At 43.7% G+C, this 8389-nt stretch overlaps 1 protein-coding gene across 1 annotated transcript in view; it reads right to left on the reverse strand.

The window, feature by feature from the left end:
- LOC106816919 (zinc finger protein 62 homolog) overlaps positions 1–4462 on the reverse strand; it is a gene marked incomplete at its 3' end in the record, with an annotated part of 20977 nt that extends 16515 nt beyond the window's left edge. The window contains 1 exon segment of the mRNA XM_014821565.1: positions 4386–4462.
- Between the last annotated feature and the right edge of the window lie 3927 nt (positions 4463–8389).

The raw sequence follows: 8389 nt of genomic DNA on the forward strand, positions 1-8389 counted from the left end.
CATAGAGATGGCGCGACTCAAAGACTTGACCAGTCAGACTAACGGTCACGCCATCTCAACATCGTTCTTTGCTAGGCACGGGGGTTCCGGAGACTTGCTTATGAGTGATAATGGTGGCCAGTACACTGCAGATGAGTTTGCTAGATTCGCACGCGACTACGGGTTCCAGCATGTTACATGAGTCCTCACCATTCTTCAGGAAATGGGGAGGTAGAGAGAGCGGTAAAAACGCTCAAGGTCTGCTCAGTTCCGCTGCAGATCCCTACGCGGCGTTGCTGTGCTATCGTAGCACACCTCTAGCTTGCGGGTTTAGCCCAGCTGAACTCTTGTACAATCGTCGTATCAGGACCAAAATTCCTATGGTTCCTGAGAAGCTGGCTACCAGCTGTTCCTGATCCCGTTGTTCTCCATGGAAAGGAAGAGCATATCCGCGGATGCAGTCGAAAATCAACTTCGACAGGTCTCATTCGTGCTAGAGATCTCCGCTTCGTTGGAAGAAGGCCAAGAAGTCTACCTGCCAGGTCGTCAGGAGACGGGACGTCGTCGACAACAAGGTGCATGATCGGGTCTTACGTGGTGAACACGACCTACAGGACTATTCAGGAAGAAATCGAGTCCAGATTAATAAGCGGTACCAGAGACAGACTCCCCGACTCTCCGCCTCAAGGTTGGAATCGCCTCCAGCATGGGAGAGGAAACCTGCTAGTGGTGGCTCTAGTGTCGCAAGGGAGCCTCCCACATATGTTACAAGGTCTGGCCGTGTATCAAAGCCAACCCAAGCATATGCAGACACCTAAACTTTTGCGTTTTGGGTCTGCATTGGCAAGCTTAGTAATGAGTGTAGGCGGATCGCTGCTCATTGCTTGCAGAGTCACAACTGGTGACTCTAGTGTTATATAGATTCAAGGCAGGACAGGTTACTAGCCTTTCTATTCAGAGTTCATGGCAGTTATATTTTGCCAGTGTTTACATTAGTCCTCGGGTTTTTGGACTTATTATTCTACTCTTAGCCTCACTTAGTACAGACGTTGCTAAGAAGCTGAACTAACACCAGTTAGATGAGGCTTGTTGTTTCAACAGATTCAATTCATTATGATGCTCAAAAATGAGTGAGACCACATTTAGTTGAAAAGTTAACAGTTGGTTTATTCGAAGTATATATGTGATTCAATAGACAGATTTCAATTACAGTCTCCCATTCCATCTCAAAGACTCAGTGGACTGTCTATCAATCTTAAAGAAAGGGAGATGTGATGTTTGGTACACTACTGTGCAGTGTCGCCCTCTATGAACTATTAACATATGAACGCATGAAAAGGGCGCGCAAATCATCATGGCTGAATAAAGGATCGTTTGTCAACAAGTCAGTGTCTTTGTTGTCACTCCACTCGTTTATCTTGACAGAAGTTATCTATCACCTATTAGGCAACTTCGATAGGAAGGTATTGGAGGAAAAGAAATAGAAAGTGATAGAGCGATGAGAAAGAAAGGGAGGTAGCTAAGCTAGAGCGACAGAGCAAAGAGAGATTGACAATATAATCAGGAGTGCAGTGGCGTAGCCAGCAATTTGAAACAGGGGGGGGGGCCAAGGCGGAGGGAGCGAAGCGACCGAGGGGGTAGTCGGTGTGGGAGGGGTATCCCCCTCCCACGGTAGGGAGATTTTTGAAAATTCGTGCAGAAAATGGCATTTTCTGCACACTAAAATTCAGTATTAGGGGTAACTTATATGAGAATTGGCATATGTAATCCCTTATAACCCCCTTCCTCGCCTTTTTTATTTTTTCACTCCGATCCGATCAACGTGGACGATGGCCCCTGGCTGTGGTGCCCGAAGGCTCTGAGGTTACACACGACCAGTTGGTGGACCCTTAGCTAGACCAGTGAAAATGGTGTACGAAGCCAGTGTTTTTCAGGGAGGGAAGAAAAGAGTTAAGCGACCAAAGACAGTGTATTGAAGCTATTTCTCAACGCGGGGAGGGTGTTTCCCCTCCCACGGTAGGGTAATTTTTCAAATATGTGCATCAAAATGGTATTTTTGCCGCAATTTCATTATTTATTATTAGGTGTAGGTAATAGTGGTATAGACCAATCCCATTCAGGCCCTTCTCTCTTAATTTTTTGTACTCTCCGATCAAGAGGGAGTCATGGCCTCCTTGTGCCCCCCGCCCCCTTAGCTACGCCTATGTCCTCATTCAAGCAGCTGACGGAATATTGGAATTAGTTTGATTTGTGTTGTTAGCAGTACCATGCCAATGTTGCATTTATCCGTCATAAAACTGTTTCAAGTTCCTTCATATAAAGTTAAAAAGTTAAATTATTTTTTGAAAAAGTAGAGGCATATTGAATGAAATCGAAATAAAGATCTACGGGAAAAACAGGTAGCATGTGTTGGAACTGCACTGAATAAACATGCAATTTTATTTAATTACAAAAGATTTACATCGTTTAAGAATACAAAGCGTTAAAGATCACATTTAACATTTTGTTCGTTATAAAAAATGTTTTTCGCTTTCCCGATGAAGAACTAAAAATCATATTGAAATTTGATTTCAAATAAAAACAAAGGGGGCTGCCAAAATAGCCGCTTATTAAAATAAAAAAAATTTACCATAAAAGAATTGTTTTTGCCTTCCTCCTCCTCTGATAGAGAACAGTTACTTAAAATAGTGTTGAAATCGGATTTGAAATAAAAACCGAGGTGGATGCCAAAATGGCCGTCTATATGTTCGAATATATCAAAGTTATTCACAAAGCATTTCCATTTCTTTTCTTCTGTCAATAAGAGTTCAGAACCATAAAATTCAATCAAAGCCAACTTGCAACAACACAAATCTGAGCAAAGAAGAATTATCTCCTTTCTTTTAGTCATGTTTTTGTCTGCTGCAGAAATCTCAAATTCCAAAGTCAAGTCTTCTTGTCGATTTTGCACAGAACATTTTGAAGATTTCGTTGACATTAATGTCATTCACTAACTACTGTTCAACGAAAAGGAGAATGAGAGCAGAGAATCGTGGCTGGGTCATTGTAGAACGAAGTTTAGACTTGACAATGCTCATTTTAGAGAATGTTCGTTCAGCAGATGCAGAAGTAACAGGAATTGTGGCCAGTCCTGTGAAGACACGTGAGAGTGTGAAACACGTTTTTTTTTTGCTTGCCAATCAACAGGGGGGGGCATGGCCCCCTTGTGCCCCCCCTTAGCTACGCCAGTGCAGGAGTGAATAATAATAGATCATCTATTATTATTCACTCGTGATATAATGCAGCGATTATGGGCGCATCGACACTCATATGCCGCATGCATGCCATAATGATAATACGTCTGCTCAAGCCCTATGCGGAGGTACAGAGAATCCCCCCTCTCTCTCTCTCTCGCTCGATCTCTCTCTATATAGGAAGCATATAGAATAAATTCGGAAAGTGCTCTAAACTCAGGCTTAGATTAGGCAGCATTCAAGATGCAATGCTCATCGGAGGGAAGTAGTAGGGAAACCTGTACTCTGGCTCTGAAGAAGACTTCTGATTGGTCGAGAGACACAATGTGACCACGTCCACGTGACGTGACTACAACGTGACCACGTGACGTCACTTCCGGTTGACCACGTGGTGTCGGAAGTGATGTCACGTCACATGGGCGTAGTCACGTGGTGTCTCTCGACCAATCAGAAGCCTCCCTCAGGGCCAGAGTGCAGGTTTCCCTACTACCATAGATATATACAACACATCATATTGTTGTATATATATATATATATATAGTATTGTATATATCTATGCTACTACTGAGGGATGAAGGACTTATACACACTAGCTACTACCGGCTTCACCGCGTTACGTAATAGGCACAACTAGTATATCAAACATAGAGCGTCTGAAGCATCGTCGCAAAGCCTCTACAGATTGTAAAAAAAACACAACGGATTGATTTGATATTTGTACAGACAATTTATTTCCGTGACATCGTCTCTACACTTCACGCTAAACCTGCACGTAAACAGCCAACAAACACTAGTGATCAAGCTTGCTTAATATTTGTACGTACATCGTCTACGCGTGGTGGCGCAAGCAGCTCTCTTCTAGCAACACATCTGCGCGATCAACGCTTCCCTAAAACCTTGCTCCGGTAGTAATTATTCCGTTAAATACGTGGCAAGTAATAACCATTATTGTTATATAGGCGACACGTTGGTAACCCCATGGTGTTTTGTATACAGTATCCTATATACACGTACCTACATGCCTCGTATCACTACTGTCCCTTGGGTCAACTGCAGACGCGCGATTAGCACGTGATTAGCACGTGATTCACACCTCCAGCACCGCATGTACGAATCACGTGTACAGATCTCGGATTAGGGATATTTTAATACTTACATATGTCGGGCACGTACGTGTGGTAAAATAAAAAAAACACCTTCGATCTCTCTCATCGAGATGACGACGTTTTAACACATTCTTAAATCGAAGCCAGAGAGCGATATACAGCCGCTTCTGTAGCAGCAGCTCAACTGCAAGATTACGCACTACCATTCCCAAGCTAACATCCGCGCTCCGCATTAGCAGCTGCTCGGCGACGATTCGTGTATCGAGACGAAGCACAGCGACTCGCTGCGTCTGCCACGCGTGAACAACTCATCGTGTTCTCCTCCCGCAGACTCCTCCTGCACAGCAGCTCGCCGCTGACGGCAAGGAAATGCAAACGCGCAACCCTTACACGTCAGAACCGCCCTCCACTACCCCGGCCGCAAGGACGCTCGCTACCGCGTGAGGTCGCGTGCGCCGCAGAATACAGACGATGAGAGACCAGAGCGCATGACCGTCGACGCGACGATGCATAGCTCTCGTACGGGGGCGCCCTACGTTAGTTAGATTCACGATCTATGCACCTTGTACATAACTATAAAGCTTCTTTTTCCTAGATGCGTCGGGGGCAGCGGCGGCGGGTCTACACGCGAGCAAAGAGCGTGGTCACAATACAAAGCACCGGGGTGGGGGCTGGGAAGGGGGGCTTTACTCGAGAGAAGTGCGCGCAAGATACTGTAAGAGTAACGAGACACACGCACGTATGCACGTACGCACGCACGCACACACATAATACAGGCACTGTCTCTCCCCCCTACTTTTACGCATACACGCTAAATCATTACGATTTTAGAAAGAAAAACCGTGAGACAGCACTAAGAGGAGATGAGTTCCTCAGCAGAGAGCATCCGTTGGTGGTCGACGCTTGTCTCGTCGTCATGGGGACGCGCCACACGTTATTACTACGACCCTTAGTCCCTTACAGCACAGACACGCACACAGTTAACCTGACTTTCACGCGTAAGCACGCACACGCTTACGAGCTTCGTATTGCTGCTGGGCAGGCAATACACTGCACTCATTTGATAAAAGGTTCATTTCTACCATAGAATTGTGTAAAATAACAACGAGGTCATGCAATAGCTTTAATTATTTAAATCAAGACGGAGAATTGAGAACAACAGCAACACTATAAAGTAAGATACTTGCTCATACTAGGGCATTAGATCCAACAACAGCATCATCAATATCATATTTTAAAGTTGCACACGTGAAGATCTTTTCTCCTGCAGCAGTTCATTTGATGAAGACGTACAGCATTTTTACAATTCAATATATTTATCAACATATTTATATGTTGATAAATATATTGAATTGTAACAAGAGCCGCAGAGCGTCTGGGCTCATCTGAGGTCTGTTGCTACGGTTATAAACGTAAAATTTCTGTCGTGCGTAGTGACACATTTGTTAGGCGCAGATATGCAGACACGCAGTTGCGTACACATCATTGTTAGGACACGCCCACTATCCCCCAATGCCATTTTTGTTTATTTTATTAAATGATACTTGCCTTTCACTTCGAATTTGTGTCATAGATTCACAGCGTAATAGATGTTATTTCTTGTTATTTATTGTGTGTGCGCGCGTGCGCGCGTGCGTGCGAGCAAATTACGGAGTATAAAGAAGGTATATAAGCATGAAAAGTAAACAGAAACACTAATTGTATTTTCATACATTTTATTTTGTACAAAATTAATAACACACAAATATAGTACTTGCTGGTGCTAGAAATTCGTGACCTATAAAGTTTGGCGCAAATCCACTTTAGGCACCTAATGCTAGCCGCACGCGTCTATTTTTTCCGTACCGCAAATGCGTAAACGTCCTGCACGGCTTCCTCTGATTGGCTGCTTTGGTTTGCTTTGACGCAACAACCTTTCAAAACAAGAGAACAAACGCCCATTTGTAAATATTTGTTTTAGTTCATTATCAGTACATAAGTAAGTTTTCTGATGTATTTTCTATGAAAAACACACATTTTACTCATTAATATAAAATATAATATCACTATAATTACAATTCTATGTGTAACTGCGTTATTTTCATCTTAATCTCAAGTTATGAGGGGGTTTGGGCTCTCGTAATAACACTTAGTAGTCTTAGTACATACGTACGTACTCGTACTATAGTATAGAGTAGCCCTTCGCTCTGTCGCAGGAGTAAAGATAGATACAATCCTACCTAGATCACCTACCTACAGAATCAGACCTACCTATCAGAATCCTACCTAGGTCAATTCTGTTAGATACCCTGTATCTTAAAGAAAGTACATGAAAGCATTGGTTGTAAAATAACTTTATTACTTGGGAAGCATATGAAATAAACACCTTTCAGATGCCAAGATAAATAATACACCAATGTGCGGTATTGTTTGTTTGTTTTTTATCACCTTGTTCTAATTGACATGAATTATGGTGCAGATCTACTTCACATTTATTAGAGAACTGAAATATCAATTTGGTATGGACAGATTTTGCTGAAATAGTAATCCATGAATATGGAGAGAATATTGGAAGCTGTAATGAAATAATACGTTTTTGAAACACTCTGTACATGTACATTGGTCTACATTACATCAGTTGGATGAAATAATTTTGTATGAAAAGTATGCATATACACCACGCACGTACACGCAAGTACACGCACGTACACACAGATACACGCACGTACACGCGGGTACACGCACGTGCACGCGGGTACACGCACGTACACGCACGTACACGCACGTACACGCACGTACATGCGAGTACACGCACGTGCATGCGGGTACACGCACGTACACGCACGTACACGCGGGTACACGCACGTACATGCGAGTACACGCACGTGCATGCGGGTACACGCACGTACACGCACGTACACGCGGGTACACGCGTGCCGTGCTGTTAGACCTTGTAGAAACGTTATACGCATTTGCCCCGGTAACGCGAAAAAATAGACCTGTGAGCTTGTTCCCGAGTTACTTCTGCACTATTCCCCGATCCCGAGCGGTGCGATCACGATGAGTCGCAGCCTAATATTGGCTCGGGGAGTTTATTTTGCCTCGATTCGAATTTTGAATCGGGAGCCGGTATAGTTGCGAGGGCCTTACGACGCGGACCCTGGATAGTGTGCGTGTCCATCCGACTCGGATCGGCAAGCCGCTGTAGAGAAATGTTACAATCACAGAGCAGTCCCATTGGGAAACACCTGCGAATTCGGTAAACATGGCGGAATACACTTCACCGACCCTTGAGTACATCGTAAATCCGCTTGGAACGTGACGAGAGCTGCCATTTGTGTTGCCCAACTTTATGTCGGCAGTGTCGGCGGGCCTCTCCGATCGATCAGGAGCGGTGCCGTAAGTGTGCCGGGCGCTCCGGTTCTCTTTTCCCAGTCGACATATTCCAGATTCGAAGATTTAGCAGCCTTCTGATTGCGTTCTGATGGTTCATTACTGCCTCTGATTGGTTCAAAAACAGCGACGTGTTTGCTATTTAGCATATGATTATTGTTTCGTTTATATACTCCTGTGTGGCAGTGGTGGATTAGAGCACCGCGCGTTACTTTCTGAACAGGTCCGTCTGCGTTCGATACGGTTTGGTTTATTAATTTCTTTTTTTGTCTTGTATTTTCTACTCTTTATCCATATTAACTATTGTGTTTCTATATTAACGGAATATTTGCATGATTGATTTACAACAATTAAATATTTTATATGAAAATTTTTTGTTTTTAATAATTAATTTCATTTATTATGTTAATTAAATTAAATTAGGGTTTAGGGTAGGGTTAGGCGTTATGATTAGGTTAGGTTTATGGGTTGGGTAGGGTTAGGTAGGGTTAGGGTTATTTATTGCAAATAATTGCAATTCTTACGCTCATGTGGTGCCTACCGTAATTGGCGTTTGGTTCTCTTGTCAAAGGCAAAGCAATCGAAAGCACCATCAGAGGCGCTAAATCGCCTGTCGCGGATATGTCGCACTGGGAATAAAAAACTCGCTCGTGGGGGCACGTGCTGTGCACATGCAAAATTCACGATAGTTGTGCGGCT

Source organism: Priapulus caudatus, unplaced genomic scaffold (assembly GCF_000485595.1).
Source record: "Priapulus caudatus unplaced genomic scaffold, Priapulus_caudatus-5.0.1 Scaffold33, whole genome shotgun sequence".
Classification (NCBI taxonomy): Eukaryota; Metazoa; Priapulida; class Priapulimorpha; order Priapulimorphida; family Priapulidae; genus Priapulus; species Priapulus caudatus.